Source organism: Salvelinus fontinalis, chromosome 40 (genome assembly GCF_029448725.1).
Source record: "Salvelinus fontinalis isolate EN_2023a chromosome 40, ASM2944872v1, whole genome shotgun sequence".
NCBI lineage: Eukaryota > Metazoa > Chordata > Actinopteri > Salmoniformes > Salmonidae > Salvelinus > Salvelinus fontinalis.
In genome coordinates this window covers 8873989-8899369 of record NC_074704.1, presented here as the reverse complement: position 1 = coordinate 8899369, position 25381 = coordinate 8873989, and the positions used below count along the sequence as shown (strand labels likewise).

The following is a 25381-nucleotide window of genomic DNA, read 5'->3' as shown; positions in this document are numbered from 1 at the left end:
TTGTTAATCCACCTGTCGTGTCAAATTTGGAAAATATGCTTTACAGCGAAAAGCAATCCAAAGGTTTGTGTGAGTTTATCGATCACTAGACAAAACATTACGAACGCCTAACAGCAATGTAGAGTGGTCACGAAAGTCAGAAAAGCAATAAAATGAATCGCTTACCTTTGATGATCTTCGGATGTTTGCACTCACGAGACTCCCAGTTACACATGTTCCTTTTGTTCGATAAAGATTATTTTTATATCAAAAAAACTCCATTTGTGTGGCGCGTTATGTTCCACAGCCTTAGACAGGTCATCAAGGTTTGACGAAAATTCCAAATAGTATCCGTAAAGTTTGTAGAAACATGTCAAACGTTTTTAATAAACAATCCTCAGGTTGTTTTTAACATAAATAATCTCTAATATTTCAACCGGACTGTAAACTATTCAATACAGGAGAGAAAGAAAATGTCGAGCTACCAGAGGACATCTGTCTATCCACTGACGCGATTTGATAAATCCCGCTCATTTTTCAGAATAAAAGCTTAAAACTATTTCTAAAGACTGTTCACATCCTGAGGAAGCCATTGGAAAAGGAATCTGGTTGATATCCCTTTAAATGGACGAAAGGCAGGCAATGGAACAGTGATTTTTCAAAATAACAGTCACTTCCCGGGTTGGATTTCCTCAGGTTTTCGCCTGTAAAATCAGTTCTGTTATACTCACAGACAATATTTTGACCGTTTTGGAAACTTTAGAGTGTTTTCTATCCTACTCTGTCAATTATATTCATATTCTAGCATCTGGACCTGAGAAATAGGCTGTTTACATTGGGAACGTTATTTTTCCAAACATAAAAGTTCCAGCCCCCTAGCTTCAATAGGTTTTTACATTCAATACATAATGACTACTTTTGGGTTTCAGGGAAAATGTATGGAGTAAAAAGTACATAATTTTCTTCAGGGAAACAAGTGAAGTAAAAGTTGTCAAAAATATTAATAGCAAAGTACAAAATACCCCCAAAAACTACTTAAGTAGAACTTTAAAGTATTTTTACTTACGTAGTTTACACCACTGCTTACAACACACACACTGTAAGAGCTCTGCTGATGGTCAGCCAGCTGGACAGCTCTCTGACTCTAGATGACCTGGTTCTGTTAATGCTTGATATCCTCTATGATAGACTGGCAGACTGATAGACATGAAGACAGACAGCTACGAGGGTTAATGTCTACTGGGGTGAAACAGAGTGAACACTTTGAACTACTGTCATTGGTTTATAACTCTATATGACCTGGTTCTGTTAATGACTGATCTGTTACAGACAGACTTAGAGACAGACTTACAGACACAGGCAGACAGACACACAGGCAGAATGACAGACAGACACACAGACAGACAGACAGACAGACAGACAGACACAAAGGCAGACAGACACACAGGCAGAATGACAGACAGCCAGGAAGCCAGCCAGCCAGGCAGAATGACAGACAGCCAGGAAGCCAGCCAGCCAGGCAGAATGACAGACAGCCAGGAAGCCAGCCAGCCAGCCAGCCAAGGACGGACGGACGGACGGACGGACAGACAGACAGAGATTACCTGACCTGACCTATCTAGTGGCACCCTATTCCCTACCTATCTACTGTTCTACTGTTCTACTGTCCTCTACTGTCCTACTGTCCTCTACTGCTCTGTTCTACTGTTCTACTGTCCTCTACTGTTCTACTGTCCTCTACTGCTCTGTTCTACTGTCCTACTGTCCTCTACTGTTCTGTTCTACTGTCCTCTACTGTCCTACTGTCCTCTACTGTTCTGTTCTACTGTTCTACTGTCCTCTACTGTCCTACTGTCCTCTACTGCTCTGTTCTACTGTTCTACTGTCCTCTACTGTCCTACTGTCCTCTACTGCTCTGTTCTACTGTTCTACTGTCCTCTACTGTTCTGTTCTACTGTTCTACTGTCCTCTACTGTCCTACTGTCCTCTACTGCTCTGTTCTACTGTCCTCTACTGTCCTACTGTCCTCTACTGCTCTGTTCTACTGTTCTACTGTCCTCTACTGTCCTACTGTCCTCTACTGCTCTGTTCTACTGTTCTACTGTCCTCTACTGTTCTGTTCTACTGTTCTACTGTCCTCTACTGTCCTACTGTCCTCTACTGCTCTGTTCTACTGTCCTCTACTGTCCTACTGTCCTCTACTGCTCTGTTCTACTGTCCTCTACTGTTCTACTGTCCTCTACTGCTATGTTCTACTGTCCTACTGTCCTCTACTGTTCTGTTCTACTGTCCTCTACTGTCCTCTACTGTTCTGTTCTACTGTTCTACTGTCCTCTTCTGTTCTACTGTCCTCTACTGTTCTGTTCTACTGTTCTACTGTCCTCTACTGTCCTACTGTCCTCTACTGCACTGTTCTACTGTCCTACTGTCCTCTACTGCTCTGTTCTATTGTCCTACTGTCCTCTACTGTTCTGTTCTACTGTTCTACTGTCCTCTTCTGTTCTACTGTCCTCTTCTGTTCTACTGTCCTCTTCTGTTCTACTGTCCTCTACTGTTCTACTGTCCTCTACTGTTCTGTTCTACTGTCCTCTTCTGCTCTGTTCTACTGTCCTACTGTCCTCTACTGTTCTACTGTCCTCTACTGCTCTGTTCTACTGTTCTACTGTCCTCTACTGTTCTACTGTTCTCTACTGTTCTACTGTCCTACTGTCCTCTACTGCTCTGTTCTACTGTCCTACTGTCCTCTACTGTTCTACTGTCCTGCTGTCCTCTACTGTTCTACTGTTCTACTGTCCTACTGTCCTCTACTGCTCTGTTCTACTGTTCTACTGTCCTCTACTGTTCTACTGTCCTCTACTGCTCTGTTCTACTGTCCTACTGTCCTCTACTGTTCTACTGTCCTCTACTGTTCTGTTCTACTGTCCTCTACTGCTCTGTTCTACTGTCCTACTGTCCTCTACTGTTCTACTGTCCACCTCTGTCCTGTTCTACTGTTCTACTGTCCTCTACTGTTCTGTTCTACTGTTCTACTGTCCTCTACTGTTCTGTTCTACTGTTTTACTGTTCTACTGTTCTACTGTCCTCTACTGTTCTACTGTCCTCTACTGTTCTGTTCTACTGGAACTTGCAGTTAAAAGCGTAATTCAATACTAACCAGTACAAAATATGTATGTAGTTCTCTCAATCTCCAACACACAAATTCTAATACAATTACAAACATCTTTAGATAGAGCTCGATGAATTAACTTAAACATTAACTCTGTAACCCATTAAAGTTACAACAAGTAGAGCCACTCCAGACAGACACTAGACCTCTGCTCTGTCGTGAACCAGTCTTGAATTCTGAAAGATATTTTTCTTGATTATACAACTACCTTTGTAGTGGAGATGCTGAATAAATCGGTTTTTCCCCACATTACAGACGGTCTGCTAATACTAGTAAAGGCCCAGTGTACTACTACACACACACACACACCTGATCTGATATGTGACGAGATGACACTAAGCAACACAGCCAGTCACTTTCATGCGAAGTGCAGCACTGACACCTGCTGGTGAATCGGTATAACAGACCGATGACATCCTAATCGGTATAACAGACCGATGACATCCTAATCTGTATAACAGACCGATGACATCCTAATCTGTATAACAGACCGACGACATCCTAATCTGTATAACAGACCGATGACATCCTAATCTGTATAACAGACCGACGACATCCTAATCTGTATAACAGACCGATGACATCCTAATCGGTATAACAGACCGATGACATCCTAATCTGTATAACAGACCGATGACATCCTAATCTGTATAACAGACCGATGACATCCTAATCTGTATAACAGACCGATGACATCCTAATCGGTATAACAGACCGATGACATCCTAATCTGTATAACAGACCGATGACATCCTAATCTGTATAACAGACCGATGACATCCTAATCTGTATAACAGACCGATGACATCCTAATCTGTATAACAGACCGATGACATCCTAATCTGTATAACAGACCGATGACATCCTAATCGGTATAACAGACCGATGACATCCTAATCTGTATAACAGACCGATGACATCCTAATCGGTATAACAGACCGATGACATCCTAATCTGTATAACAGACCGATGACATCCTAATCTGTATAACAGACCGATGACATCCTAATCTGTATAACAGACCGATGACATCCTAATCTGTATAACAGACCGATGACATCCTAATCTGTATAACAGACCGATGACATCCTAATCTGTATAACAGACCGATGACATCCTAATCTGTATAACAGACCGATGACATCCTAATCTGTATAACAGACCGATGACATCCTAATCTGTATAACAGACCGATGACATCCTAATCTGTATAACAGACCGATGACATCCTAATCTGTATAACAGACCGATGACATCCTAATCTGTATAACAGACCGATGACATCCTAATCTGTATAACAGACCGATGACATCCTAATCTGTATAACAGACCGATGACATCCTAATCTGTATAACAGACCGATGACATCCTAATCTGTATAACAGACCGATGACATCCTAATCTGTATAACAGACCGACGACATCCTAATCTGTATAACAGACCGATGACATCCTAATCTGTATAACAGACCGATGACATCCTAATCTGTATAACAGACCGATGACATCCTAATCTGTATAACAGACCGATGACATCCTAATCTGTATAACAGACCGATGACATCCTAATCTGTATAACAGACCGATGACATCCTAATCTGTATAACAGACCGATGACATCCTAATCTGTATAACAGACCGATGACATCCTAATCGGTATAACAGACCGATGACATCCTAATCTGTATAACAGACCGATGACATCCTAATCTGTATAACAGACCGATGACATCCTAATCTGTATAACAGACCGATGACATCCTAATCGGTATAACAGACCGATGACATCCTAATCTGTATAACAGACCGATGACATCCTAATCTGTATAACAGACCGATGACATCCTAATCTGTATAACAGACCGATGACATCCTAATCTGTATAACAGACCGATGACATCCTAATCTGTATAACAGACCGATGACATCCTAATCTGTATAACAGACCGATGACATCCTAATCTGTATAACAGACCGATGACATCCTAATCTGTATAACAGACCGATGACATCCTAATCTGTATAACAGACCGATGACATCCTAATCTGTATAACAGACCGATGACATCCTAATCTGTATAACAGACCGATGACATCCTAATCTGTATAACAGACCGATGACATCCTAATCTGTATAACAGACCGATGACATCCTAATCTGTATAACAGACCGATGACATCCTAATCTGTATAACAGACCGATGACATCCTAATCTGTATAACAGACCGACGGGTGAGGACACTCATCCCAAAGGACATCCTAATCTGTATAACAGACCGATGACATCCTAATCTGTATAACAGACCGATGACATCCTAATCTGTATAACAGACCGACGACATCCTAATCTGTATAACAGACCGATGACATCCTAATCTGTATAACAGACCGATGACATCCTAATCTGTATAACAGACCGATGACATCCTAATCTGTATAACAGACCGATGACATCCTAATCTGTATAACAGACCGATGACATCCTAATCTGTATAACAGACCGATGACATCCTAATCTGTATAACAGACCGATGACATCCTAATCTGTATAACAGACCGATGACATCCTAATCTGTATAACAGACCGATGACATCCTAATCTGTATAACAGACCGATGACATCCTAATCTGTATAACAGACCGATGACATCCTAATCTGTATAACAGACCGATGACATCCTAATCTGTATAACAGACCGATGACATCCTAATCGGTATAACAGACCGATGACATCCTAATCTGTATAACAGACCGATGACATCCTAATCGGTATAACAGACCGATGACATCCTAATCGGTATAACAGACCGATGACATCCTAATCTGTATAACAGACCGATGACATCCTAATCTGTATAACAGACCGATGACATCCTAATCTGTATAACAGACCGATGACATCCTAATCTGTATAACAGACCGATGACATCCTAATCTGTATAACAGACCGATGACATCCTAATCTGTATAACAGACCGATGACATCCTAATCTGTATAACAGACCGATGACATCCTAATCTGTATAACAGACCGATGACATCCTAATCTGTATAACAGACCGACGGGTGAGGACACTCATCCCAAGTGACATCCTAATCTGTATAACAGACCGACGGGTGAGGACACTCATCCCAAGTGACATCCTAATCTGTATAACAGACCGATGACATCCTAATCTGTATAACAGACCGATGACATCCTAATCTGTATAACAGACCGACAGGTGAGGACACTCATCCCAAAGGACATCCTAATCTGTATAACAGACCGATGACATCCTAATCTGTATAACAGACCGATGACATCCTAATCTGTATAACAGACCGATGACATCCTAATCTGTATAACAGACCGATGACATCCTAATCTGTATAACAGACCGATGACATCCTAATCTGTATAACAGACCGATGACATCCTAATCTGTATAACAGACCGATGACATCCTAATCTGTATAACAGACTGACGGGTGAGGACACTCATCCCAAAGGACATCCTAATCTGTATAACAGACTGACGGGTGAGGACACTCATCCCAAATGACATCCTAATCTGTATAACAGACTGACGGGTGAGGACACTCATCCCAAGTGACATCCTAATCTGTTTAACAGACCGACGGGTGAGGACACTCATCCCAAGTGACATCCTAATCTGTATAACAGACCGACGGGTGAGGACACTCATCCCAAACGACATCCTAATCTGTATAACAGACCGACGGGTGAGGACACTCATCCCAAGTGACATCCTAATCTGTTTAACAGACCGACGGGTGAGGACACTCATCCCAAGTGACATCCTAATCTGTTTAACAGACCTACGGGTGAGGACACTCATCCCAAGTGACATCCTAATCTGTATAACAGACCGACGGGTGAGGACACTCATCCCAAATGACATCCTAATCTGTATAACAGACCGACGGGTGAGGACACTCATCCCAAAGGACATCCTAATCTGTTTAACAGACCGACGGGTGAGGACACTCATCCCACGTGACATCCTAATCTGTATAACAGACTGACGGGTGAGGACACTCATCCCAAAGGACATCCTAATCTGTTTAACAGACCGACGGGTGAGGACACTCATCCCAAGTGACATCCTAATCTGTATAACAGACTGACGGGTGAGGACACTCATCCCAAGTGACATCCTAATCTGTATAACAGACCGACAGGTGAGGACACTCATCCCAAGTGACATCCTAATCTGTATAACAGACCGACAGGTGAGGACACTCATCCCAAGTGACATCCTAATCTGTTTAACAGACCGACGGGTGAGGACACTCATCCCAAGTGACATCCTAATCTGTATAACAGACCGACGGGTGAGGACACTCATCCCAAAGGACATCCTAATCTGTTTAACAGACCGACGGGTGAGGACACTCATCCCAAAGGGCATCCTAATCTGTATAACAGACCGACGGGTGAGGACACTCATCCCAAATGACATCCTAATCTGTTTAACAGACCGACGGGTGAGGACACTCATCCCAAAGGACATCCTAATCTGTATAACAGACCGACGGGTGAGGACACTCATCCCAAACGACATCCTAGTCTGTTTAACAGACCGACGGGTGAGGACACTCATCCCAAATGACATCCAAATCTGTTTAACAGACCGACAGGTGAGGACACTCATCCCAAAGGACATCCTAATCTGTATAACAGACCGACGGGTGAGGACACTCATCCCAAGTGACATCCTAATCTGTTTAACAGACTGACGGGTGAGGACACTCATCCCAAGTGACATCCTAATCTGTATAACAGACCGACGGGTGAGGACACTCATCCCAAAGGACATCCTAATCTGTATAACAGACCGACGGGTGAGGACACTCATCCCAAAGGACATCCTAATCTGTATAACAGACCGACGGGTAAGGACACTCATCCCAAAGGACATCCTAATCTGTATAACAGACCGACAGGTGAGGACACTCATCCCAAAGGACATCCTAATCTGTATAACAGACCGATGACATCCTATTCTGTATAACAGACCGATGACATCCTATTGTGTATAACAGACCAATGACATCCTATTCTGTACAACAGACCGATGACATCCTATTCTGTATAACAGACCGATGACATCCTAATCCTTACTGTTGACCAGAACCCATAGGGGTCTTGTCAATAAACAATACACTATATAGGAGATGGGATGCCTTTTGTGATCCTAACACTGACTGATGCTGTGATAAATACTTGACCAGGGAGGGAGTATCAGGGAGGGAGGACCAGGGAGGGAGGACCAGGGAGGGAGGACCAGGGAGGAGGACCAGGGAGGGAGGACCAGGGAGGGAGGTAGTATCAGGGAGGGAGGGAGGACCAGGGAGGGAGGACCAGGGAGGGAGGACCAGGGAGGGAGGACCAGGGAGGGAGGTAGTATCAGGGAGGGAGGACCAGGGAGGGAGGACCAGGGAGGGAGGACCAGGGAGGGAGGACCAGTGAGGGAGGACCAGGGAGGGAGGACCAGGGAGGGAGGACCAGGGAGGGAGGACCAGGGAGGGAGAACCAGGGAGGGAGAACCAGGGAGGGAGAACCAGGGAGGGAGGACCAGGGAGGGAGAACCAGGGAGGGAGAACCAGGGAGGGAGGACCAGGGAGGGAGGACCAGGGAGGGAGGGCCAGGGAGGGAGAACCAGGGAGTCTGAATTTGTTGTCGAGTCATGAGTCTTTGTAGTTATATTGAGGGAAACGCAGGAGTCATGAGTCTTTGTAGTTATATTGAGGGAAACCCAGGAGCTATGAGTCTTTGTAGTTATATTGAGGGAAACCCCAGGAGTCATGAGTCCCATGAGGGAAACGATGATAAAGAACATGTAAAAAGAAGGGTGATTTCTCAGCAGGGTGATTCGTCAGCAGGGTGATTCGTCAGCAGGGTGATTCTTCAGCAGGGTGAATCGTCAGCAGGATGATTCGTCAGCAGGGTGATTCGTCAGCAGGGTGATTCGTCAGCAGGGTGATTCGTCAGCAGGGTGATTCGTCAGCAGGGTGAATCGTCAGCAGGGTGATTCGTCAGCAGGGTGAATCGTCAGCAGGGTGATTCGTCAGCAGGGTGATTCGTCAGCAGGGTGATTCGTCAGCAGGGTGATTCGTCAGCAGGGTGATTTCTCAGCAGGGTGATTCGTCAGCAGGGTGATTCGTCAGCAGGGTGATTCGTCAGCAGGGTGATTTCTCAGCAGGGTGATTCGTCAGCAGGGTGATTCGTCAGCAGGGTGATTCGTCAGCAGCGTTGTGTACTGTAGTTTACTTTCTAAATGTAATCCATTACAGTTACTAGTTACCTGTCCAAAATTGTAATCAGTAAAGTAACTTTTGGATTACCCAAACTCAGTGACGTAATCGGATTACATTCAGTTACTTTTAGATTACTTTCCCCTTAAGAGGCGTTAGAAGAAGACAACAATGTATGTTACCGTTTGAACGACATCTATTGCCGGATAAATCCATGTTAACGTTTACATAGCTGGCCATATATGGATGTTAAATGTTACTTTATGGCTTGGTTATGTAGGCTTCCACTAACCCATCGCTTTCTACAACATATAATAATAATACGAGTAAATTATATCTTTACGTTAATATATATCATTTATAAGGTGTAAAATGGATGTATCAACTACAGATTGCCCTTTTAAGTCTATCAGAAGTGTTTCCTGTTTGATCATGTGTCCATTATGGATTTATTTGTTTCATCAGCATGAATTAGATTGAGCAATAAAAGCCCCATTTTTATTCCGTAGGCTGGGATCCGCACCGTGCAGCTGTTGCAAGAGCACATTTTTCACCGGCTGTCCACTGGTTACAAAAACAGTGATTCACAGGCAGCTTAAACTTCCCTGAATTCAACCATTATTGGGTTCAAATACACATTTAGATTTGTGAACAGCCGTCCACAACAACCACGATCCGTAAGGCGCAAATAGATAAACGAGAGAGCAGCAGTGTGATTCATATCAAGGAGCTGTGTAGATTACAATAATAAGTGGTATTCGTATCGCGGTAGACGACACCACTGATGTCATCTTTACCTCCAAGCGTTTACTCAAGTTGGATAATGTTTGGAGGCCGACAGCAGTCGCACCATTGGAAGACATAGCTTGAACTGTAGCCTACAAAAACCTGTTCGTGCTCTTTTCCAGCGATCCATCAAACACATTTGGTGTGTCATCATAGTGGACTCTGACATCATAGTGGTCTCTGACATCATAGTGGCCTCTGATATCATAGTGGTCTCTGACATCATAGTGGTCTCTGACATCATAGTGGTCTCTGACATCATAGTGGTCTCTGACATCATAGTGGTCTCTGACTTGTGGTCAGACTCGCTTGGGTGGAAACAAATTTAAACTTGCACCTTTTTTCAATGCTGATTTTGAATGTCGTTGAGAAGTGTCAAAGATTTTTTTTCCCCAAACACCCTTTCTGAATTGAAAAGTAATTACATTTACTCCGTTACTCCCCAACCCTGTTTGTCAGAAGGGGGACATGTCAGAAAGGGGGACATGTCAGAAGGGGGACTTGTCAGAAGGGGGACATGTCAGAAGGGGGACTTGTCGGAAGGGGGACTTGTCGGAAGGGGTACTTGTCAGGAGGGGGACTTGTCAGGAGGGGGACATGTCAGAAGGGGGACATGTCAGAAGGGGGACATGTCAGAAGGGGGACATGTCAGAAGGGTGATTTGTCAGAAGGGGGACTTGTCAGAAGGGGGACTTGTCAGAAGGGGGACATGTCAGAAGGGGGACATGTCAGAAGGGGGACTTGTCAGAAGGGGGACATGTCAGAAGGGGGACATGTCAGAAGGGGGACATGTCAGAAGGGGGACTTGTCAGAAGGGGGACATGTCAGAAGGGGGACATGTCAGAAGGGGGACATGTCAGAAGGGGGACATGTCAGAAGGGGGACATGTCAGAAGGGGGACTTGTCAGAAGGGGGACATGTCAGAAGGGGGACATGTCAGAAGGGGGACATGTCAGAAGGGGGACATGTCAGAAGGGGGACATGTCAGAAGGGGGACTTGTCAGAAGGGGGACATGTCAGAAGGGGGACATGTCAGAAGGGGGACTTGTCAGAAGAGGGACATGTCAGAAGAGGGACATGTCAGAAGGGGGACATGTCAGAAGGGGGACATGTCAGAAGGGGGACTTGTCAGAAGAGGGACATGTCAGAAGGGGGACATGTCAGAAGGGGGACATGTCAGAAGGGGGACATGTCAGAAGAGGGACATGTCAGAAGAGGGACATGTCAGAAGGGGGACATGTCAGAAGGGGGACATGTCAAATGGACCATTTTAACTAAGAACAACAACTCAAAGGGCTGTGTTTCCATTAGGTTAAGTAGGGAATAGGGCTCTGGTCTAAAGTAGTGCAGGATCCATTTGGGACACAGACATAGACTGCATAAGGGTGATGGAGGTTTTAAGTATTTACTATGTTAAAGGTAGGTTGTACTTTTACATACAGGACAGAAGGCCACTGAAGCATCAACAGAGGCTTGCTGATTGAAACAGTCCTGCAGTAAACTACAGCTCTGTTACAGTCAGTGATGTTGACAGTGGGTTGACTGATTGAAACAGCAGTAAACTACAGCTCTGTTACAGTCAGTGATGTTGACAGTGGGTTAACTGATTGAAACAGCAGTAAACTACAGCTCTGTTACAGTCAGTGATGTTGACAGTGGGTTAACTGATTGAAACAGTCCTGCAGTAAACTACAGCTCTGTTACAGTCAGTGATGTTGACAGTGGGTTAACTGATTGAAACAGTCCTGCAGTAAACTACAGCTCTGTTACAGTCAGTGATGTTGACAGTGGGTTAACTGATTGAAACAGCAGTAAACTACAGCTCTGTTACAGTCAGTGATGTTGACAGTGGGTTAACTGATTGAAACAGCAGTAAACTACAGCTCTGTTACAGTCGGTGATGTTGACAGTGGGTTGACTGATTGAAAAGGTAGTAAACTACAGCTCTGTTACAGTCAGTGATGTTGACAGTGGGTTAACTGATTGAAACAGCAGTAAACTACAGCTCTGTTACAGTCAGTGATGTTGACAGTGGGTTGACTGATTGAAACAGCAGTAAACTACAGCTCTGTTACAGTCAGTGATGTTGACAGTGGGTTAACTGATTGAAACAGCAGTAAACTACAGCTCTGTTACAGTCAGTGATGTTGACAGTGGGTTTACTGATTGAAATTATATCCTAGTGTAACTCCAGTAGTTTATATCCTAGTGTAACTCCAGTAGTTTATAGTGTAACTCCAGTAGTTTATAGTGTAACTCCAGTAGTTTATAGTGTAACTCCAGTAGTTTATAGTGTAACTCCAGTAGTTTTATAGTGTAACTCCAGTAGTTTATAGTGTAACTCCAGTAGTTTATATCCTAGTGTAACTCCAGTAGTTTATAGTGTAACTCCAGTAGTTTATAGTGTAACTCCAGTAGTTTATAGTGTAACTCCAGTAGTTTATAGTGTAACTCCAGTAGTTTTATAGTGTAACTCCAGTAGTTTTATAGTGTAACTCCAGTAGTTTATAGTGTAACTCCAGTAGTTTATATCCTAGTGTAACTCCAGTAGTTTATAGTGTAACTCCAGTAGTTTATAGTGTAACTCCAGTAGTTTATATCCTAGTGTAACTCCAGTAGTTTATAGTGTAACTCCAGTAGTTTATAGTGTAACTCCAGTAGTTTCTATCCTAGTGTAACTCCAGTAGTTTCTATCCTAGTGTAACTCCAGTAGTTTTATAGTGTAACTCCAGTAGTTTATAGTGTAACTCCAGTAGTTTATAGTGTAACTCCAGTAGTTTATATCCTAGTGTAACTCCAGTAGTTTATAGTGTAACTCCAGTAGTTTATAGTGTAACTCCAGTAGTTTATAGTGTAACTCCAGTAGTTTATATCCTAGTGTAACTCCAGTAGTTTATAGTGTAACTCCAGTAGTTTATAGTGTAACTCCAGTAGTTTATAGTGTAACTCCAGTAGTTTTATAGTGTAACTCCAGTAGTTTTATAGTGTAACTCCAGTAGTTTATAGTGTAACTCCAGTATTTTATAGTGTAACTCAAGTAGTGTATAGTGTAACTCCAGTAGTTTATATCCTAGTGTAACTCCAGTAGTTTATAGTGTAACTCCAGTAGTTTATAGTGTAACTCCAGTAGTTTATATCCTAGTGTAACTCCAGTAGTTTATAGTGTAACTCCAGTAGTTTATAGTGTAACTCCAGTAGTTTATAGTGTAACTCCAGTAGTTTATAGTGTAACTCCAGTAGTTTATAGTGTAACTCCAGTAGTTTATAGTGTAACTCCAGTAGTTTATAGTGTAACTCCAGTAGTTTATAGTGTAACTCCAGTATTTTATAGTGTAACTCAAGTAGTGTATAGTGTAACTCCAGTAGTTTATATCCTAGTGTAACTCCAGTAGTTTATAGTGTAACTCCAGTAGTTTATAGTGTAACTCCAGTAGTTTATATCCTAGTGTAACTCCAGTAGTTTATATCCTAGTGTAACTCCAGTAGTTTATAGTGTAACTCCAGTAGTTTTATAGTGTAACTCCAGTAGTTTATAGTGTAACTCCAGTAGTTTATAGTGTAACTCCAGTAGTTTATAGTGTAACTCCAGTAGTTTATAGTGTAACTCCAGTAGTTTATAGTGTAACTCCAGTAGTTTATAGTGTAACTCCAGTAGTTTATAGTGTAACTCCAGTAGTTTATATCCTAGTGTAACTCCAGTAGTTTATAGTGTAATTCCAGTAGTTTATAGTGTAACTCCAGTAGTTTATAGTGTAACTCCAGTAGTTTATAGTGTAACTCCAGTAGTTTATATCCTAGTGTAACTCCAGTAGTTTATAGTGTAACTCCAGTAGTTTATAGTGTAACTCCAGTAGTTTATAGTGTAACTCCAGTAGTTTATATCCTAGTGTAACTCCAGTAGTTTATAGTGTAACTCCAGTAGTTTATAGTGTAACTCCAGTAGTTTATAGTGTAACTCCAGTAGTTTTATAGTGTAACTCCAGTAGTTTATAGTGTAACTCCAGTAGTTTATAGTGTAACTCCAGTAGTTTATAGTGTAACTCCAGTAGTTTATAGTGTAACTCCAGTAGTTTATAGTGTAACTCCAGTAGTTTATAGTGTAACTCCAGTAGTTTATAGTGTATCTCCAGTAGTTTATAGTATAACTCCAGTAGTTTTATAGTGTAACTCCAGTAGTTTATAGTGTAACTCCAGTAGTTTATAGTGTAACTCCAGTAGTTTATAGTGTAACTCCAGTAGTTTCTATCCTAGTGTAACTCCAGTAGTTTCTATCCTAGTGTAACTCCAGTAGTTTTATAGTGTAACTCCAGTAGTTTATAGTGTAACTCCAGTAGTTTATAGTGTAACTCCAGTAGTTTATATCCTAGTGTAACTCCAGTAGTTTATAGTGTAACTCCAGTAGTTTATAGTGTAACTCCAGTAGTTTATATCCTAGTGTAACTCCAGTAGTTTATAGTGTAACTCCAGTAGTTTCTATCCTAGTGTAACTCCAGTAGTTTCTATCCTAGTGTAACTCCAGTAGTTTTATAGTGTAACTCCAGTAGTTTATAGTGTAACTCCAGTAGTTTATAGTGTAACTCCAGTAGTTTATAGTGTAACTCCAGTAGTTTATATCCTAGTGTAACTCCAGTAGTTTATAGTGTAACTCCAGTAGTTTATAGTGTAACTCCAGTAGTTTATAGTGTAACTCCAGTGGTTTATAGTGTAACTCCAGTAGTTTATAGTGTAACTCCAGTAGTTTATAGTGTAACTCCAGTAGTTTATAGTGTAACTCCAGTAGTTTATAGTGTAACTCCAGTAGTTTATAGTGTAACTCCAGTAGTTTATAGTGTAACTCCAGTAGTTTATAGTGTAACTCCAGTAGTTTATAGTGTAACTCCAGTAGTTTATAGTGTAACTCCAGTAGTTTATATCCTAGTGTAACTCCAGTAGTTTATAGTGTAACTCCAGTAGTTTATATCCTAGTGTAACTCCAGTAGTTTATAGTAACTCCAGTAGTTTATAGTGTAACTCCAGTAGTTTATAGTGTAACTCCAGTAGTTTATAGTGTAACTCCAGTAGTTTATATCCTAGTGTAACTCCAGTAGTTTATAGTGTAACTCCAGTAGTTTATAGTGTAACTCCAGTAGTTTTATAGTGTAACTCCAGTAGTTTATAGTGTAACTCCAGTAGTTTATAGTGTAACTCCAGTGGTTTATAGTGTAACTCCAGTAGTTTATAGTGTAACTCCAGTAGTTTATAGTGTAACTCCAGTAGTTTATAGTGTAACTCCAGTAGTTTCTATCCTAGTGTAACTCCAGTAGTTTCTATCCTAGTGTAACTCCAGTAGTTTTATAGTGTAACTCCAGTAGTTTATAGTGTAACTCCAGTAGTTTATAGTGTAACTCCAGTAGTTTATAGTGTAACTCCAGTAGTTTATATCCTAGTGTAACTCCAGTAGTTTATAGTGTAACTCCAGTAGTTTATAGTGTAACTCCAGTAGTTTATAGTGTAACTCCAGTAGTTTATATCCTAGTGTAACTCCAGTAGTTTATAGTGTAACTCCAGTAGTTTATAGTGTAACTCCAGTAGTTTATAGTGTAACTCCAGTAGTTTATATCCTAGTGTAACTCCAGTAGTTTATAGTGTAACTCCAGTAGTTTATAGTGTAACTCCAGTAGTTTATAGTGTAACTCCAGTGGTTTATAGTGTAACTCCAGTAGTTTATAGTGTAACTCCAGTAGTTTATAGTGTAACTCCAGTAGTTTATAGTGTAACTCCAGTAGTTTATATCCTAGTGTAACTCCAGTAGTTTATAGTGTAACTCCAGTAGTTTATAGTGTAACTCCAGTAGTTTATAGTGTAACTCCAGTAGTTTATAGTGTAACTCCAGTAGTTTATATCCTAGTGTAACTCCAGTAGTTTATAGTGTAACTCCAGTAGTTTATATCCTAGTGTAACTCCAGTAGTTTATAGTGTAACTCCAGTAGTTTATATCCTAGTGTAACTCCAGTAGTTTATAGTGTAACTCCAGTAGTTTATATCCTAGTGTAACTCCAGTAGTTTTATAGTGTAACTCCAGTAGTTTATAGTGTAACTCCAGTAGTTTATAGTGTAACTCCAGTAGTTTATAGTGTAACTCCAGTAGTTTATAGTGTAACTCCAGTAGTTTATAGTGTAACTCCAGTAGTTTATAGTGTAACTCCAGTAGTTTATAGTGTAACTCCAGTAGTTTATATCCTAGTGTAACTCCAGTAGTTTATAGTGTAACTCCAGTAGTTTATAGTGTAACTCCAGTAGTTTATATCCTAGTGTAACTCCAGTAGTTTATAGTGTAACTCCAGTAGTTTATAGTGTAACTCCAGTAGTTTTATAGTGTAACTCCAGTAGTTTATAGTGTAACTCCAGTAGTTTATAGTGTAACTCCAGTAGTTTATAGTGTAACTCCAGTAGTTTATAGTGTAACTCCAGTAGTTTATAGTGTAACTCCAGTAGTTTATAGTGTAACTCCAGTAGTTTATAGTGTAACTCCAGTAGTTTATATCCTAGTGTAACTCCAGTAGTTTCTATCCTAGTGTAACTCCAGTAGTTTTATAGTGTAACTCCAGTAGTTTTATAGTGTAACTCCAGTAGTTTATAGTGTAACTCCAGTAGTTTATAGTGTAACTCCAGTAGTTTATAGTGTAACTCCAGTAGTTTATATCCTAGTGTAACTCCAGTAGTTTATAGTGTAACTCCAGTAGTTTATAGTGTAACTCCAGTAGTTTATAGTGTAACTCCAGTAGTTTATATCCTAGTGTAACTCCAGTAGTTTATAGTGTAACTCCAGTAGTTTATAGTGTAACTCCAGTAGTTTATAGTGTAACTCCAGTAGTTTATATCCTAGTGTAACTCCAGTAGTTTATAGTGTAACTCCAGTAGTTTATAGTGTAACTCCAGTAGTTTATAGTGTAACTCCAGTAGTTTATAGTGTATATCCAGTAGTTTATAGTATAACATCAGTAGTTTTATAGTGTAACGCCAGTAGTTTATAGTGTAACTCCAGTAGTTTATAGTGTAACTCCAGTAGTTTATAGTGTAACTCCAGTAGTTTCTATCCTAGTGTAACTCCAGTAGTTTCTATCCTAGTGTAACTCCAGTAGTTTTATAGTGTAACTCCAGTAGTTTATAGTGTAACTCCAGTAGTTTATAGTGTAACTCCAGTAGTTTATATCCTAGTGTAACTCCAGTAGTTTATAGTGTAACTCCAGTAGTTTATAGTGTAACTCCAGTAGTTTATATCCTAGTGTAACTCCAGTAGTTTATAGTGTAACTCCAGTAGTTTATAGTGTAACTCCAGTAGTTTATAGTGTAACTCCAGTAGTTTATAGTGTAACTCCAGTAGTTTATAGTGTAACTCCAGTAGTTTATAGTGTAACTCCAGTAGTTTATATCCTAGTGTAACTCCAGTAGTTTATAGTGTAACTCCAGTAGTTTATAGTGTAACTCCAGTAGTTTATAGTGTAACTCCAGTAGTTTATAGTGTAACTCCAGTAGTTTATAGTGTAACTCCAGTAGTTTATAGTGTAACTCCAGTAGTTTATATCCTAGTGTAACTCCAGTAGTTTATAGTGTAACTCCAGTAGTTTATATCCTAGTGTAACTCCAGTAGTTTATAGTGTAACTCCAGTAGTTTATAGTGTAACTCCAGTAGTTTATATTGTAACTCCAGTAGTTTTTAAGACATAATATAACCGTACTGTTTCTGTGAGAACATTTCTCTTGTGTTTTCTAATCCTCTACACAGGAACTAATTAATCTTTAGCTGGCTTCCCTTTCTCTTCCTCGTCCCAAATGGCACCTAATGCCCTATATAATGCACAGCAGCTGACCAGGGTTTCGTAGTGCACTTTGTTGGGAATAGGGTTCCATTTGGGACTCCTCGTGTCGCGGAGCCAAGGCAAACCCTGTAGAACATTCCTTCGCTCTGGTCCATCCTGCGACGACAACAACTTGCCCGATGTATTATTAGTGGAGGAGCGGGCTCTAACGCTCTGGACCAGAGCTATTCAATCCCATGAGTGCTTGGACGGAGTTGGAAAGTTGGACAGCGTGACAGTTGGCATCGTGTTGGAATAATCTCTCCACAAAGCAAGATGGCTTCAATAAGAGATTAACCAAGTTATCCCAAATTGTGGGTGAGTGTTAAAACCATTTCCAACTCGTTTGAAATGTTTTTTCTTTAAAACCTTTACTTAATACCCATCCCGGATCCGGGAGCATCCTCATCAAAAAAGCTGACTAGAATAGCCTAGCCTAACGGGACAGGGATATCATATAATATAATTTTCATGAAATCACAAGTCCAATACAGCAAATGAAAGATAAACATCTTGTGAATCCAGCCATCATTTCCGATTTTTAAAATGTTTTACAGCGAAAACACACTATGTATTTATATTAGCTAAGCACAATAGCCAAACACACAACGGCATATTTTCACCATGTTTCCACCGCATAGGTAACTTTCACAAAACCCAGAAATAGAGATAAAATTAATCACTAACCTTGAACAACTTCATCAGATGACAGTCTTATAACATCATGTTATACAATACATTTATGTTTTGTTCGAAAATGTGCATATTTAGAGCTGCAAATTGTGGTTTTACATTGTGAATACGTAGCCACAATGCACCATATTGTCCGGAGATATTTTGGACAGTCACCTAATCTAATCAAAGACCTCATCATAAACTTTACTAAAAAATACATGTTGTATGGCAAATGAAAGATACACTGGTCCTTAATGCAACCGCTGTGTTAGATTTTTAAAAATAACTTTACTACAACATACAAAATGCAATATTGTGAGACAGCGCTCACATATTCTACCCCCTGTTGGAGTGAACATATTCCACAGAAATACGAAATAACATCATAAATTGTGTCTTACTTTTGCTGAGCTTCCATCAGAATGCAGTGCAAGGAGTCCTATTTCCAGAATAAATCGTTGTTTGGTTTTAGAATGTCCATTTCTTCTGTCGAATTAGCAACCTTGGCTAGCATTGTGGAGCGCACGTGTCCATCATCTCTTGGCGCAAAGAACGGAAAATTCCAAAAGTCCCAATAAACGTTGAATAAACTGATACAACTCGGTTGAAAAATCCTACTTTATGATGTTTTTCTCATATGTTTCAAATAAAATCAGAGCCGGAGATATTCGCCGTGTATACCGAACGCTTTTCAGAAGACAATGTCGAGGTCCCCCGTGCGCCGTCGAAAACAAACAAAATACCGGACCTGTCACTCCAAAAGCTCTTATTCGGACTCACATCAAGCTAGACACCCCATTCAACCTTCTACTGCCTGTTGACATCTAGTGGAAGGCGTATGAAGTGCATACATATCGATAAATAAAAGCCAGTTGAATAGGCAGGCCCTGAAACAGAGCCTCGTTTTCAGATTTTTCACTTCCTGTATGGAAGTTTGCTGCCAAATGAGTTCTGTTTTACTCCCAGATATAATTCAAACAGTTTTAGAAACTTCAGAGTGTTTTCTATCCAATAGTAATAATACTATGCATATTGTATGATCTAGAACAGAGTACGAGGCCGTTTAATTTGGGCACAATTTTTTCCAAAGTGAAAACAGCGCCCCCCTATTCACAAAAATATATATACAGTGCAAAAAGTATTCAGAACCCTTGTTCACATTTTGCTTCGTTACAGCCTTACTGTAACGATCGTCGTCCTCGTCTGATGAGGAATAGGAAGGATCGGACCAAAATGCAGCGTGGTACGTGTCCATGTTACATTTTATACACCGAACACTGACTACAAAATAACAAACGTGAAACAATGAAAAAAACTAAACAGTCCTATCAGGTGACACAACACAAAACAGGAAACAACTACCCACAAACACAGGTGGGAACAGGCTACCTAAGTATGGTTCTCAATCAGAGATAACGATTGACAGCTGCCTCTGATTGGGAACCATACGCCCCGACCAAACCAAAATAGAGACATAAAAAAAGGAACTAAGGTCAGAACGTGACACTTACACTAAAGTGTATTAAATTGTGTTTTTTTCTCTTGTCACTCTACGCACAATACCCCATAATGATGAAGCAAAAACATGTATTTTTATTTTTATAAAATGTATCACATTCACGCAAGTATTCGGACCCTTTACTCAGTACTTTGTTGAAGGACCTTTGTCAGAGATTACAGCCTCACGACTTCTTGGGTTATGACGCTACAAGCTTGGCACACCTCTATTTGGGGATTTTCTCCCATTCTTGTCTACAGATCCTCTCATCCTCTGTCAGGTTGGATGGGGAGCGTCGCTGCACAGCTATTTTCAGGTCTCTCCCGAGATGTTCAATCGGGTTCAAGTCCGGGCTCTGGCTGGGCCACTCAAGGACATTCAGAGACTTGTCCCGAAGCCACTCCTGCATTATCTTGGCTGTGTGCTTAGGGTTGTTGTCCTGTTGGAAGGTGAACCTTCACCACAGTCTGAGGTCCTGGGTGCTCTGGAGCAGGTTTTCATCAAGGATCTCTTTGTACTTTGCTCCGTTCATCTTTGCCTCGATCCTGACTAGTCTCCCAGTCCCTGCCACTGAAAAACATCCCCACAGCATGATGCTGCCACCACCATGCTTCAACGTAGGGATGGTGCCAGGTTTCCTCCAGAAGTGACGCTTGACATACAGGCCAAAGAGTTCAATCTTGGTTTCATCAGACCAGAGAATCTTGTTTCTCATGATCTGAGAGTCTTTAGGTGCCTTTTGGCAAACTCCAAGCGAGCTGTCATGTGCATTTTACTGAGGAGTGGCTTCCATCTGGCCACTCTACCATAAAGGCCTGATTGGTGGAGTGCTGTAGAGATGGTTGTCCTTCTGGAAGGTTCTCCCATCTCCACAGAGGAACCCTAGAGCTCTGTCATAGTGACCATTGGGTTCTTAGTCACCTCCCTGACCAAGGCCCTTCTCCCGATTGCTTAGTTTGGTCAGGCGGCCAGCTCTAGGAAGAGTCTTGGTGGTTCCAAACTTCTTCCATTTAAGAATGATGGAAGCCACTGTGTTCTTGGGGACCTTCAATGCTGCTGAACATTATTGGTACCCTTCCCCTGATCTGTGCCTCGACACAATCCTGTCTCGGCCCTGTAGAGACCATTCCTTCGACCTCATGGATTGGTTTTTTGGTCTGACATGCACTGTCAACTGTGGGACCTTATATAGACAGGTGTGTGCCTTTCCAAATCATGTCCAATCAGTTTAATTTACCACAGGTGGAGTCCAATCAAGTTGTAGAAACATCTCAAGGATGATCAATGGAAACAGGATCCACCTGAGCTCAATATTGAGTATCATAGCAAAGTGTCTGAATGATTATTTAAATAAGTATTTCGGTTTGTTTTTATTGGTATACATTTGTCATTATGGGGTATTTGGTGTAGATTTTTATTTATTTAATACATTTTAGAACAAGGTGGCAACGTAACAAAATGTGGAAAAAGTCAAGGGGTCTGAATACTTTCTGAATGCACTGTACAGGGCACCATAATCTCAGAATAGAGTCTATATATTCTATTAATTTCAATGACTTTACCAGAATAAGAGTCTTTATGCTATTCATTTCAATGACTATCACAATAAGAGTCTATATAATCTATTAATTTCAATGCCTTTACCAGAATAAGAGTCTATATAATCTATTAATTTCAATGCCTTTATCAGAATAAGAGTCTATATAATCTATTAATTTCAATGCCTTTATCAGAATAAGAGTCTATATAATCTATTCATTTGAATGACTTTACCAGAATAAGAGTCTATATAATCTATTCATTTCAATGACTATCACAATAAGAGTCTATATAATCTATTAATTTCAATGACTTTACCAGAATAAGAGTCTATATAATCTATTCATTTCAATGACTTTACCAGAATAAGAGTCTATATAATCTATTAATTTCAATGACTTTACCAGAATAAGAGTCTATATAATCTATTCATTTCAATGACTTTATCAGAATAAGAGTCTATATAATCTATTAATTTCAATGACTATCACAATAAGAGTCTATATAATCTATTAATTTCAATGCCTTTATCAGAATAAGAGTCTATATAATCTATTCATTTGAATGACTTTACCAGAATAAGAGTCTATATAATCTATTCATTTCAATGACTATCACAATAAGAGTCTATATAATCTATTAATTTCAATGACTTTACCAGAATAAGAGTCTATATAATCTATTAATTTCAATGACTTTATCAGAATAAGAGTCTTTATGCTATTCATTTCAATGACTATCACAATAAGAGTCTATATAATCTATTAATTTCAATGCCTTTATCAGAATAAGAGTCTATATAATCTATTCATTTCAATGACTTTATCAGAATAAGAGTCTATAAAATATATTCATTTCAATGACTATCACAATAAGAGTCTATATAATCTATTAATTTCAATGCCTTTATCAGAATAAGAGTCTATATAATCTATTCATTTCAATGACTTTATCAGAATAAGAGTCTATATAATCTATTCATTTCAATGCCTTTATCAGAATAAGAGTCTATATAATCTATTCATTTCAATGACTTTATCAGAATAAATCTATATGCTATTCATTTCAATGACATTATCAGAATAAATCTATATGCTATTCATTTCAATGACATTATCAGAATAAATCTATATGCTATTAATTTCTTTTAAAGTATGTTTTTAGTTCTCTTGAAATAGTTATGTTAGCTAAACAGTCATGTGGTCGTAATATATGTTCCTAACAGAACCATGTTCTCCTGAGGGAACCATAAACCCCACTCCATATAACAGTAGTCATAATATATGTTCCTAACAGAACCATGTTCTCCTGAGGGAACCATAAACCCCACTCCATATAACAGTAGTCATAATATATGTTCCTAACAGAACCATGTTCTCCTGAGGGAACCATAAACCCCACTCCATATAACAGTAGTCATAATATATGTTCCTAACAGAACCATGTTCTCCTGAGGGAACCATAAACCCCACTCCATATAACAGTAGTCATAATATATGTTCCTAATAGAACCATGTTCTCCAGAGGGAACCATAAACCCCACTCCATATAACAGTAGTCATAATATATGTTCCTAACAGAACCATGTTCTCCTGAGGGAACCATAAACCCCACTCCATATAACAGTAGTCATAATATATGTTCCTAACAGAACCATGTTCTCCTGAGGGAACCATAAACCCCACTCCATATAACAGTAGTCATAATATATGTTCCTAACAGAACCATGTTCTCCTGAGGGAACCATAAACCCCACTCCATATAACAGTAGTCATAATATATGTTCCTAACAGAACCATGTTCTCCTGAGGGAACCATAAACCCCACTCCATATAACAGTAGTCATAATATATGTTCCTAATAGAACCATGTTCTCCTGAGGGAACCATAAACCCCACTCCATATAACAGTAGTCATAATATATGTTCCTAATAGAACCATGTTCTCCAGAGGGAACCATAAACCCCACTCCATATAACAGTAGTCAAAATATATGTTCCTAACAGAACCATGTTCTCCAGAGGGAACCATAAACCCCACTCCATATAACAGTAGTCATAATATATGTTCCTACCAGAACCATGTTCTCCAGAGGGAACCATAAACCCCACTCCATATAACAGTAGTCATAATATATGTTCCTAACAGAACCATGTTCTCCTGAGGGAACCATAAACCCCACTCCATATAACAGTAGTCATAATATATGTTCCTAACAGAACCATGTTCTCCAGAGGAAACCATAAACCCCACTCCATATAACAGTAGTCAAAATATATGTTCCTAACAGAACCATGTTCTCCAGAGGGAACCATAAACCCCACTCCATATAACAGTCATGTGGTCGTAATATATGTTCCTAACAGAACCATGTTCTCCAGAGGGAACCATAAACCCCACTCCATATAACAGTAGTAATAATATATGTTCCTAACAGAACCATGTTCTCCTGAGGGAACCATAAACCCCACTCCATATAACAGTAGTCATAATATATGTTCCTAACAGAACCATGTTCTCCAGAGGGAACCATAAACCCAACTCCATATAACAGTAGTCATAATATATGCTCCTAACAGAACCATGTTCTCCTGAGGGAACCATAAACCCCACTCCATATAACAGTCATGTAGTCATAATATATGTTCCTAACAGAACCATGTTCTCCTGAGGGACCATAAACCCCACTCCATATAACAGTAGTCATAATATATGTTCCTAACAGAACCATGTTCTCCAGAGGGAACCATAAACCCCACTCCATATAACAGTAGTAATAATATATGTTCCTAACAGAACCATGTTCTCCTGAGGGAACCATAAACCCCACTCCATATAACAGTAGTCATAATATATGTTCCTAACAGAACCATGTTCTCCAGAGGGAACCATAAACCCCACTCCATATAACAGTAGTCATAATATATGTTCCTAACAGAACCATGTTCTCCTGAGGGAACCATAAACCCCACTCCATATAACAGTAGTCAAAATATATGTTCCTAACAGAACCATGTTCTCCTGAGGGAACCATAAACCCCACTCCATATACCAGTAGTCATATTATATGTTCCTAACAGAACCATGTTCTCCTGAGGGAACCATAAACCCCACTCCATATACCAGTAGTCAAAATATATGTTCCTAACAGAACCATGTTCTCCAGAGGGAACCATAAATCCATGTCCTAAATGGCATCCTATCCCCTGTATAGTGCACTAGTTTTGACCAGGCCCCTTAGGGCTCTGGTCAACCGTAGGGCACTGCGTAGTGAATAGGGTTTCCTGCCTCAGCGTATTATATCAGTCATTATATTCATTTCAATATGTAAGAGTTTTTACAATGTTGTCTTGCCTTGGTTTCTATGGCAGCGTGAGTACTGGAGAGTGTTAGAGACGGTATGTAATGGGAAGGTCAAGGGTATGACAATCACTTTATGGTCAGAGACAATGTGTTTTATGTTCTATGAAATGCTTATTGCCGTCTATCAAGCTGATTTGTACTGTCCCATCTGGACCCACACCTATCACCTCTTCTACCTGACACAGTTCTACCTGCACTATAGACCCCACCTATCACCTCTTCTACCTGACACAGTTCTACCTGCACTATAGACCCCACCCATCACCTCTTCTAC

General features: G+C 40.2%; 2 protein-coding genes across 2 annotated transcripts in view; both read left to right on the top strand.

Moving 5' to 3' along the window:
- The window catches only part of LOC129839162 (b(0,+)-type amino acid transporter 1-like), a 350362-nt gene that overhangs the window by 233321 nt on the left and 91660 nt on the right, over positions 1-25381 (top strand). The gene's annotated exons all lie outside the window — the stretch shown is intronic.
- Positions 18122-25381, top strand: part of LOC129839159 (b(0,+)-type amino acid transporter 1-like) — a 98920-nt gene continuing 91660 nt past the window's right edge. The window contains exon 1 of the mRNA XM_055906444.1: positions 18122-18350. The gene's annotated coding sequence lies outside the window, so the exon portion shown is untranslated. The remainder of the gene's footprint in view (positions 18351-25381) is intronic.